The sequence below is a fragment of the Camelus dromedarius genome, chromosome 15 (genome assembly GCF_036321535.1).
Source record: "Camelus dromedarius isolate mCamDro1 chromosome 15, mCamDro1.pat, whole genome shotgun sequence".
In the NCBI taxonomy this organism is placed as follows: domain Eukaryota; kingdom Metazoa; phylum Chordata; class Mammalia; order Artiodactyla; family Camelidae; genus Camelus; species Camelus dromedarius.
Genome location: NC_087450.1, coordinates 41,938,007 through 41,950,301, shown reverse-complemented (window position 1 = coordinate 41,950,301; position 12,295 = coordinate 41,938,007). Strand labels below are relative to the sequence as shown.

Here is a 12,295-nt window from a genome sequence, read left to right as displayed (position 1 = left end):
TTGTAATATTGCCCCTGTTCCTCTGTCATGCCTCTGATTTGGTGACTATGCCACATTCACCTCAATACTCTTAAGTAGAGCACCCAGCACATAACAACCTGGTTACAATTATCACACAATACACATAACATAGCACCTGGCACATAGTAGGTTCTCCTTTATGGTTTGCCTTCTCTTTTGACTGGGTGTAAGGATGAATGTCTGGATGGATAAATGGATGTGTGGACTGACTGACAAAGGAAGGAACTCTGGCAATTTTGTCAGTCCTTGGAGCACCTCCATAAGCAGAGTGCTGTATCCCTTAGGAAAATCTTACTTCATTTGCATATCTGTGGGGAACACTAGAGAATGTTGTGCTGAAGATGATTTCAATTCTGACACCTAGCTGTCATTCACTGGGAACTGGTTTAAGGTCATCCTGATAATAAGCACCCAAGATCTCTGCAGTTCCAATTCTTGGTTTCAGAGCCCCCTCTGCCTACACGTTTTCCACTTCGGACCTGCCAAAATGAGGGCAAGTCCCCCAAATCAACTACTGCAGACGAGGCAAGGATCTGTCAGTGTCCAGAGAAGGCTTTCCCACTCATCATAGAAGTTGTTTTCATAGCTGCTCTGAGAGATCAGCTAGACAAGTGTTATTTCCATTACACAATAAAGCTTTGCTTAAATTCCATCCTGCCAAAATAGGTATATTCATTATGTTAGCAGTCTTTCTCTTTTCTCAGGGACACAGTCACATGTGTTTGTGGTGTGATTCTTATTTGAGCTGAGTTCCTCTTCTGGCTTTGAAGTGAGGAAGAAAGCAGGAGGTATATGGGAAGTCTGAGACAGAAAGGAAGGGAATGAGAATCTGCACTAAAGTGCATGAGCCTACAGTTTATAGAATGTCAGCTGTGCCAGACACTTGGTGTGTACGTCACTGTGAAGCTCATAACGACCCTGAAGGGCAAATACTGTGACCCTTATTTCACAGACATGAGCACTTAATGCCATGGCTCAAGGGTACACAGCTTAAAAGCAGCCCAGCTACGATCTGAACCTGGGTGGTCTTTCTCCGAAGCTTTAAGCATGCACCACTACCTCAGGCTACTCTATTTCCAGCTCATGGTGTAAACACAACCCCCTTCCCTGCACATTTCTTTGATTGCAGTATCTTCGCCAAGTCTTTGAAATTTAGTCTTTTAAAAATCCGTCTCACACAGTAGAGTCTCACTATTTATGCGAACAATTTTTTAACATAGAGAAGACTATAGAGAAAAAAATCGCACATGATATATCTATGTACTTTATGGCTTTAACAAATTCTAGCAATTTGCCATTTTTGCTTCTAATCTTTTTTTAAAAAAAATAAAATGTTAATAGTACAGTTAAAGACTCTGATATAACTCTTCCTAAACTCATTTTCCTCCTTCCATTCCCAGAGGCAATAATTATTCCAAAATTGGTTTGTATCATTCCTGTGTTTTTATACTTCTACTGCATATGTATATTCATAAACAACATTTGTTATTTTTCTGTGGAGTTTTTAAAACATTAAATGAATGATATCACACTCAATGTAATATTCTACTACCTGTATTTTTTTGCCTAAAATACTCTGCATAATATTCCATAACCTGTTTCTGAGCTTTCTCCTTGCTTACATAGGTGGCTCTAATTTATTTATTTTAACTCTATATAGAACTTCACTGCATGGACACAAGTTATTAATAGTCCTGTTGATCAACATAGAGGTTGTTTCTAAATTTGTGATTGCAGAAAAATGCGACCACAAGCATTCTTGTACATGTCTTCTTGAGTAGATGTGTGAGAGTTTCTCTAGACAAGCACTGTCTAGTAGAAATAAAATGCTAGCCATATATGTAATTTAAAATTTTCCAGTAGCCACATTTTAACAAATTAAAAGTAACAGGTTAAATTTTAATCCTAATACTATGCTGTATTTAACCAACATATCCAAAGTATTATCATTCCAGTAAGTAATCAGTATAAAATTGTGAATCAGATACTGTATATTCTTTTTCTTATACTAAGTCTTTACAATCTGATGTTTACGTTTAAATTACATCTCAGTTTTTCAAGTGCTCAAATAGCTACATGTGGCTAGAGGCTACTGTAACAGAATGCAGCTACAGGCTATGTGCCTAAAGGTAGAATTGTTGAATTGTAACATAAGCAAAGTGACTGTATGAAAGTTTCCATTTCTGTGCATCCTTGCCAACAATTCAGTATTGACAGATATTTTAATTTTGTAAGTTTGATGGGTGCAAAATATCTCATTTTTTGTTTTTCCCCAACCAGTCATGAAGCTGAGCCTCTCATCATACAGTAATTGTCTGTTCAGGTTTCCTATTCCATGAATTGCCTCTTCAAAATCTTTGCCATTGGGGGATTACTGGTTTGTGAAGGTTGTGCACATAGTCTCGATTACTGTTCCTGATTGGATGTGTTTATTGCAAATACATTCTTTAAGGCAATGGCTTGTCTTTTTAACCACCTCTATTGTACATTTTTTTCTGCAGAAGTTTTTTTAAAGTTGTTATCAATTGTTTTCTTTTTTGCACTTTTTTTAGTCATTTTTAAAGAAATTCTTTCCTGTATCACAGTCATAAATATATTTTTCTATAATTTCTCCTAAAAACTAACTTTCACACATTTAGACCTTTAATCTAACTGTAATTTTTTTTTTGTATGAAATGAGTTCAAAATCCAATTTTTTTCCCAAGTGGACAATTAGTCAACTGTCCCAGAAATGACTGTTAGTGATCTTTTCCCCATTTATAAGATCTGCCATTTCTGATTATATATATATAAAATATCATCATCATCATTATGAATTTATTTGTTTCAGGGTCCACATTCTATTCCAGTAGCCTAATTGTTTCTCCCCAACTCAATTGCATACTTTCCTTAATATCTGTATCTTCAAAATAAGTTTTATTTCTGCTTAGGAAAGGCTACTAAATTTGTTCTCCCTTAAAACTGTCTTTGCTCACATTGGCTTTTTCTTACTTGTTTCCTATAAATTTTAGAATCATCCCATAAAGTTCCATGAAATACCCTGTTGGGATTTTTACCAGAAATACACCAAATTTATGAAGTGGTACACGGACACTTGATAAGTTCCTATTTTTCACTCGTCTCATCTAGGAACACAGTATAGCTCTCTGTTGATTCAGGTATAATTTGTCCTTCAGTATGTTTTCTAATGTTCTCTATAAAGGGGCTAGTACATCTTTCATTTTTAATGAGATTTATCCCTAAATACCTTTCAGGTTTTGTTACTACTATGAATGGCATTTTATTCTATTAAATATTGATTATTTCTAGTATAAAGGAAAACTATTAATTTCTGTTAATAGTTCTTTTAACCAAAACATTTCCTTAATTCTCTTTTTATTTCTACTCATTGTATTCAAATTCATTGGAATTCTATGAAAACAAAAATATACCTTTAAATAAAGATGGTTTTGTGTTTTCCATTTCAATTCCCATACCTTATTTTTTTCCCTGTCTCCTGTTAATGGCTATGACCTCTAATGCTATTTTGCATTGTAAAGGTAAGCACGCTTCTCTTCTTCCTGAGGTTTAGCTCTTAAATGTGATCCTCTCTGTAGCATTTGAAGGGCATTGTTTGTAAAATCGAGAGGAGTTTCTTTTTTTCTTAGTTTGTTAAGAGTTTCTTTTTAATCACTAACAACAAGTGTTGATTCTCAAATGCTTTTTATGCACCTATTTGAATCATCATATAGCATTTCCTTTTATCTGTTATGTGAAGAATAACACTAATATCCTTTTGGATGTTGAGCCATCCTTATATCTGTGGAATTAATCCCTCTTATTGTGATATATAATATATACATTGCTAGTTTATGGACCGTGGCTATCACAAGCAATGTACCTTTTTAATCACTTTGGGTCTCTGTTTTATTATCTGTACCTACTCCTGGCTTATAAGATCACTCTGGTGTTTCCTCTTGTTTGGAAGCCCCTTATTCTGTCTCCTGACCTCCTGGGAAGTTTGAACCCCAAGTATGAAGGCAAATAGATTGACCTAGGTGACCTCTGAACAGGACGTTAGCAAGGAAACCCCTTCCTCCTTTAGTCTTTGATGAGCTTTTCCTTGCCTTTACTTCTCTTAGCCTTCCCTCACCTGGGAGGATGAGAACAGGGAGTGGCCCAGGACAAAGTGATCAAAAGACCCCCTTACCTGCTTTTGATGTCAGCATTAATCCATTCTGAAGCTGAGTGGTCAGCCAGCTCACCACACATCTGAGGGAAAACCTGCAATAACACATTGTTTTTGCCTGAGGTTTTTCCTCTGTATAGCTCCCTGGAGAGCCTGTGCTGGCCACGGTAGCTAATCTTGGGGGTTCCTGGGAGCTGGCAAAAGGTCAGCTCAGTTGAACAAACAACTGATGTAAGAATTAATTCTCATTGCCCAGACTTGTGTTCACTTTTACAACAATACAGGAACCATGAAGACAAAAACAGCATGACAAGCATCTGACTGCAATCCAGTCTTCTTTCTCAAAGCCCTTTCTCTCTTGCACATCCTGAGAGACACCAGCATAGGCAGCCTCTTCCCACTGGAAAGGCCCTGAACCAGCCCTTCTAGAGGAGGATCAATTAGCAAACCAGCATTAGATTGTTCTCCTGTATTCCAGGCTGCAGCAGTGTAAGGTGCTCATTAATAAAATAGACACAGTTACATTTAATATGCATTCATAAAATAGACAGAGTCAACGGAAAGACTCAGAGAATCAATTATTTGTCATATTGATTATGATCTTTTTACACAAATTGTGGGCTCTGTTTCTGATAATGAAGACTAACTTAACAGAAAGAAACTAAGAAGGATTACATCACATTTCCATCCATCAGATCTCTCAGTTCCAGAGCACTTCGCTCTCCATCTAAGCTTCAAATGTTTGTTTCCTAGAGAAAACCTGCAGTAAGCCATGAAGAATCCTTTAAACATTCATTCCCTCCTGGTTGCAACAGATGAGGCAGGCAAATTACTGGGTACAGAGATAAGCTTGAGGGGCGGGAGACCCAACATTGCTTAAAGGTTCTCTTTGAAGGAGGATATGAAACAACCAATAGTTTACAGAATAGAGACAATGTCTTAAGAGAACACACACCACCCTACACACTATTCCATCAGGTATATCCTTGGTCAGATGTCTACATTTCCAAGCAGGAAAAGTCCTGCTACTTATGCTGGTGGGAAGTAGATTGGGACCTGGGCTACCATAGGCATTAGATCTACCCCTGGGGAGCTGAGGGCTGTCTGCAGGAAAGTGTTCATGAACTTGCAAATCCTTGGAAGGAACTCCTTCAAACCCCACAAACACAACAAATTTACAACTACATGTGGAATAATTCCCTCAGAAAAACAGCCTGAATACTGGATGAACAGAGCCTCCACAACCAAGGGTGAAAGCACAGCATCTGTATGGATAGGAGAGGGGGAAATAAGGTCTTGCCAAGGAAAACCCCACATCCCAGCCACAGCAATCCACAACCAGAAGGGATCACAAAGGTATTAATATTTTCCCTGAGAAGCAACAGACTACATTATCAGGCACTTCAGCCCCTAGATCAGACACAGGAGAGATAAGCCCCCAAAACACCTGGCTTTGAAAATCAATGGGGAGTACACCCAGGAAAACTAGAGTTGCAGGGAAAAAAACCTCTTAAAGGGTTTGCACAAAGACTCCCTCAACCCAAAAACCATTGCAAAGACACTAGATTGAAAAATGCATGAACCATAAGTAAATAGGGCCTACTTACTAATCTTGAAGCATCTGCCAAAGAGGCAGGAACCACTTAGGACATTCCCAGGGACTGGGTCACTAGTGAGAGCCATTTATGTGATCTCAGGCTACCCTGATAACACCAGCACTGGCAGGCACCATTTGGAATACTCTATCTAACCTGCTAGCACCAGTGGGCATGCCTTATCAAGAGCCCTGCCCACACCTGCTTGCGGCCAGACCTCACAGTCAACTGAGCAATAGCCTTGCCCACCAACGTCCCACAGCAGCCATGGACTCACCACAACAGAAGGGCACACACAGCCCACACAGAGGACACCCCTTAGCAGCTGGCTTTGGTGGTCAGGCAGGATTGTACTGCTAAGCCTCACAGGACATCTAAATAAAGTCACTCCTTCAAGACAGGGAAAAAATAGTTGATTTACCTAATACATAGAAACAAACAGAGAGTTAAGCAAAAGGAGGAGACAAAGGAATATGGTCCAATCAAAAGAACAAGATAAAAAACCTAAGAAAAAGGACTAAATGAAACGGAGGTAAGCAATCTGCATGATAAAGGGTTCATTTAATGGTCTTGAAGATACTCACCAAACTCAGGAGAAGAATGGGTGAACACAGTGAGAACTTCAAACAAGATACAGAAAATATGAGAAAGTACCAAACAGAAGTTATAACTGAACTGAAAAATGCAGGAGAGGAGTTCAACAGCAGAGCAGACGAGGTAGAAGAAAGAATCAGCAAGCTGGAGGACAAAGTAACAGAATTCACCCAGAAAGAGCAGCAGAATGAAAAAAGAATTTTAGAAATTGAAGATACTTTAATGGGCCTTCAGGACAACATCAAGCAGAATAAATAACGTTCACTTTATAGGGGTCCCAGGAGTTGAGAGAGAGGAAGGACCAGAGAAAATACTTAAAGAAATAGTGGCTGAAAACTTCCCCACTCTGGGGAAGGAAACAGACATCCGGGTCCAGGAAGCACACAGAGTTCTAAATAAGATGAACCCAAGAGACACACCCCAAGACACGTTATAATTAAAATGAGAGAGAGAGAATCCTAAAAGCAGCAAGAGAAAAACAACTTATTACATACAAGGGCAACTTCGTAAAGCTATCAGCAGATTTTTCAGCAGAAACTTTACAAACCAAAAGGGAGTGGCATGACACACTCAAAGTGCTGAAAGGAAAAAGCCTGCAACTAAGAATCCTCTACATGCAAGTTGTACAGGATCACTGAGAAATTCATGAACTACACATCAGCAAAGCGAGTAAGTCTGACCTCCCTCTAGAGGTCAGGGGAACTTGAAAGAAGGGAGTGAGACCTGAGCAGGATTCTGAAGAAAAAGTTGAACTAGCTGAGGAAAATAAATGGAGTGGGGGAGATATTCTTGGTTTGCGTGGAAGAGGAACAAAAGTTTGAAGAGGTAATTGAGTGCAGAATGTTAACATGACAAGAAGGAAGTTGAGTATAGAAAAAATACACAAGGGGTTCGTAAGATACGAGCCAAGCCATAGAAGATCTTGTAAGCGGATAAATTTGACTTCATGAAATACAGAGCCTTATTAGAAAATCTATCAATTCAGCTGCTATCAGCCACAGGATTGAGTGATGCAAGTGAGGGGAATGAGATACTTGACTCCAAGTGCAAAATTTAAGGAGACACAAAAAACTTAGGAATCAAGATAAATAATATTCTAATGCAGCATTTTAAAGACAAATCAATGTTTTTTAAAAAGTCCATGATGAATAAAATGTTGAGGTTTTAAACAAAGGCAGAATCCATAACAGTGGCATGCCAAGCCATTTTAAAACCTGAGACAAAAGCAAAAATAAGTAATACCTTATCCTCTTTTTGGAAACTCAGAACATGTATTAGCATATTAAAGGCTTTGAAAAATCCTACAGAAAAGAATCCTATTCAACTTTGTTTAATCCTACAGATTCCAAATGTATTTACTCACACAATCTTTTTGCAAACAACATCTCTTATCACTGTAGAATATTTTTCAGGACAGGCCAATATAACTTTTTAAAAAACTGATAATGAAACCAAGGCATTGAGAGTCAGCAAGATCTTTCATGTTAACTAGGAGTAAATCAGTGAAAAATGTAGTAAATGTATGAGTTCTTTTCTTCATTAATAAGTGTGGTACAATGGATAATTTAAAACCTTTCTTTATTTTACAGACTTTAAGTCACTATTATTACTAATTCATCAAGAACTGTCTATGAATATGACTGTATAAATTGTAAGGGACTGGGTTAAACCTATGCTGACTTCAAGGTAAAATATTATCTTTGGTTTCTGCTATTTTGATTACTGTATTGGGAAATGAACACCCAATAACCTGATCTTGCTGTATATAAGAGGTAGTAAAATCTGGACAAAATACAAAAACAATTACCTGAGACTCTAGAGATGGAAAAAAAGCAGGCAATTTTTGGAGGAGAGTTGAAATCTGCTGCAAGGAACACAATGGGAAACAATAACTTCCTCTTTTTTTGTGGCTTTCTTCTGAAGGCAGTAACTTGAAGGTGGATCAATAGAAAGTATATAATCTAAACAACAGGGAAAAAATCAACACAGCATCATGGATACAGGAAACAGCTTCCAAAAGGTCTGACATATGAGTAAATGCAGTTAAAGACAAAGAGGAGAAAGGAAAAGGAGCAGAAAAAATATTTTAAGAAATAATGGCCAAAACCTTCCAAAATTAGGCAAATGACTTAAATTTACAAATTCTGTACCTTCATGAAACCCAAACAGGATAAATTTGAAGAGAACCATACCTACTCACATCACGTTCAAACAGTTGAAAAACCGAAGATAAAAAGAAAACCCTGAAATATGATTTCTGAAAATGACACATAACATTCAACAATTATTTGAATGATCATGATTTCTCATCAGAAACCACAAAGTCCAGCACACAGTGGTAAAAACTGTTCACTAAGAATTTTGTATCTCACAAAAAATATTTTTTAAGAATGAAGGTGAAATGAAGATATTTTCAAATAATGGGAAACTAGGGGGATTCATTGCTACCAAACTTGCACTGCTAGAAATGTTAGTGAGTTCTTTAGGCTGAAAGAAAATGATACCACAAGAAAATTCAAGTTAAGAGTAAGTATAGAGATATATGTACAAGACTATTTTTTCTCTTAATTTCTTTATTATACACAGATTGTTGTTTAAAGACAAAATTTTAACATTGCCTTATAGAGTTTACTATGTAGGTAAATGTAACACATATGACAACTACAAAATAAGCATGGTGGGGCATAAATGAATGGATCTACACAATTGCAAGGAATGTATATATATTTATATATGAAATGATATAAAATTAATTCAAAGTTACTAAGTCTAAGATTAATTCTAAGACCATGAAAAGCTATGGATGGATATGTAATTCTTAAAACATTAACTAAAAATATGACACAAAGAAGTATAGCTAAAAATTCAATACATAACATTAAAATGGAATTCTAAAATACATATAAATAATGTAAAAGAAGGCAGAAAATGGATAATAGAGGAACACTGAACAGAAGGAACAAACCAAAAAAATAATAAATTGGTAGACTCAAATCCAATCATATTAATAACTTCATTAAATGCTAGTGGACTAAACGTAACAAAAAGTATCAGACTTGATTCTTTAAAGGCAAAACTAAACCTATGTTGCCTACAAGAGATGTATTTTAAATATAAAGACACAAAGATTGAAAGCAAATACATGGAAAAGATATACCACATAAACAGTCAAGATAAGAAGCTGGAATGATATATCAATATTAGATAAAACAGACTCTCTGATAAAAAGCATTGTCAATGAGAAAGAGAAGCATTTCATAATGTTATTGTTATCTATTAATCTTTTATCTCAATTGAGAAGATATAGCAATAAAAAAAAATATGGACACCACATCCCTAAGTGTCTCAAAATAAGTGCAACAGAAATTGATAGACTTAGAAATAAACAATCTCATAATCATAACAGAAGAATTTAACAACCTTCTATCAGTAATTTATGGAATAACGAAACCAAAAAAAGTTAAAAATAGAATCTGCTATTGATTGTCTTCACTTAAATTGTACTTAAAAAACACAATAGTCAACAATGGCAGAATACACATTGTTTTCAAGTGCACATGGATCGTTTACAAATGTAGACCATATGTTATGTCACAAAGCAGTTTTAAAAATATAGAAGGATTCAATCCATACAAAGTATGTTATCTTATCCCATTGGAAGCAAATTAGAAACCAGTAACTTAAAAATATCTGAAAAACTTTGAAATATTTGATAACTAAATAAAGCACTTCTAAGTAGTCCAAAGGTCAAAGAATAAAACATAAAGGAAATAAAATATTTGAACTGAATGATAATGAATATACAACATACCAAAATTTGTGGGATGAAGCTAATGCAATGCTTCCAAGGAAATTTATAGCATTAAGTACTTAGGAAATAAGAAATCTAAGGTTCTACTTTTTAAAATTCGAAAAAGTAAATTAGAGTTCAAAATTTATAAAACAATGTCATTACATTAACATCCAAAAATGGACTACTTTGATGTAAACCCTACAAAATATGTACAGGATCTGTATACAGAAAAACACTGATACAAAACACTGACAAAAGAAATCAAGTAAGACCTACATAAATATGCATGGATTGGAAGACTCAGTCTTATTAATATGTCAGTTCTCTCCAGATTTAGCTGTAGTTACAATGCAATACAAATAAAAATATCAAAAAAAAGGTTTTTTATAGATAATAATAAGCTGATTCTAAAATTTATATGGGAAGACAAAGGAATTACAATAGCCAGAACAATTGCGAAAAAGAAAAAATTGGAGTATCCCACTATTCGATATCAAAACTTATAAATCTACAGTTATCAAGACAGTGCAGTATTGATAAAAAGACATACACAAATCAGTGAAACAGAATAGAGAGTGTAGAAATAGATCCCACAAATATAGTCAACAGGTTTTTGGCAAAAGTGCAAAACAAATCAATGGAAAAGAGACTTTTCAACAAATGGTGCTGGAGCAACTAGATATTAACTTTATGTTCGTACAAAAATCTGTATACAAATGTTTATATCATTTTAATTTATAACTGTCAAAAACTAGCCATGACCCAAATATCCATCAACATGTGAAAGAATAAATAAATGTGATATTCTTTGGTAAATTTAATGCAGTATTATTTGGGCATTAAATGGGAATGAACTACTAGTCCACACAAACACATGGATAATGCTCTGGACTGTTACGTTATGCTGAGTGAAGAATCCACACATAATCCAGTACACAGTGTATGATTCCATTTAGGTAACATGCAAACTAACCTACAGTGAGAAAAAGCAGATCAGTGGTTGTCTGTGACTGGGGGTGGAGGGAAGAATGGACTGCAAAAGGCGTAAGGAACTTTTTGAGGATGAGGAAATATTCTATATCATGATTGGAGTGGTACCTTCATGGGTGTATGTAACTGTCAAATTCATATACACACTTGAAATGGATATAGTTGTAAATAAATTATTTATCAAGTGGACAAAGAAAAGACATCTCTAATATCATTTTGCTTTCTTGTAATGTTCTTCTTTCTCCTAAAAATGCATGAAAACATTTTTTGTCTAATAAAGTGATCTTCATAATCAAGTCACTGATGTATCATCTTTCTAGAGCTTCTTCTCCTCTATCAGTTTCTCCATCTTTCTTCTTTCACTAACTCCCTTCAATACAAGTTGTGCAAGTGCTTTGGTGCACTAACCTCAATTCTGTAGTCAGACGTTTCATAGCTGTTGCCCAGAATTTGGTGTTTCAGGAGATAGTTATCCCTGGAATTGAGCTAAACTTTTTGAGTCTTGCATTTTTCCATCCCTTATATCCAGGTGTTACTGGCTCAGACTCGGAGCCCAGTGCAACTAAATTATTGATGCTTTGAGAGATCCTAGGCAGGGCTAGATTGATTTCGATGAACCAACTGGAACTGCAGGCCAGTCTTGCCCAAGAAAACCTGTCAACCAGGAATTTTGTCTTCAATGCCTAGCACTTAAGAGTCATGAACTGAGAAGTGGGCTTAGAGAATGCTCATCTAAACCATGGCTTCCATTTAACCTGACCTTCCTCAAGTCATCTACCAGACTCTTCTTGGAACACTCCAGTGATGGGGAACTCACAGCCAGTTCTTTGTCTTCCTTATAGTTAATCATCTCTCTCTCCTTTGAAGTTTACCCTTTATTTCATTTCTGGCCTCTCTCCCCAGTCCATGGGGTGCCCATAATTCTCATCCCAACCCCCAATTGCCCACGGGCCCTGCTGCACATCTAGACAGTCCCCACCAGAGGGCACTCCAAGCACCACTCAAGTCTCTCCCCTCTGAGGGCTCTTCCTCTGTGTCCATTTCTTTGCCCTGCCGCAGGCAGACCCTGTGACAAGGGGTCAGCCAGACAAACTAATTCCTGCCAAGAGATATTTAACTAAGTGTCAATTTCAG

At 36.4% G+C, this 12,295-nt stretch overlaps 1 long non-coding RNA gene across 1 annotated transcript in view; it reads right to left on the bottom strand.

Moving 5' to 3' along the window:
* Positions 1–4,286, bottom strand: part of LOC135323083 (uncharacterized) — a 38,269-nt gene extending 33,983 nt beyond the window's left edge. Inside the window, exon 1 of the long non-coding RNA XR_010384238.1 lies at positions 4,211–4,286. This is a non-coding gene — a long non-coding RNA (uncharacterized LOC135323083). The remainder of the gene's footprint in view (positions 1–4,210) is intronic.
* Positions 4,287–12,295: the final 8,009 nt, after the last annotated feature.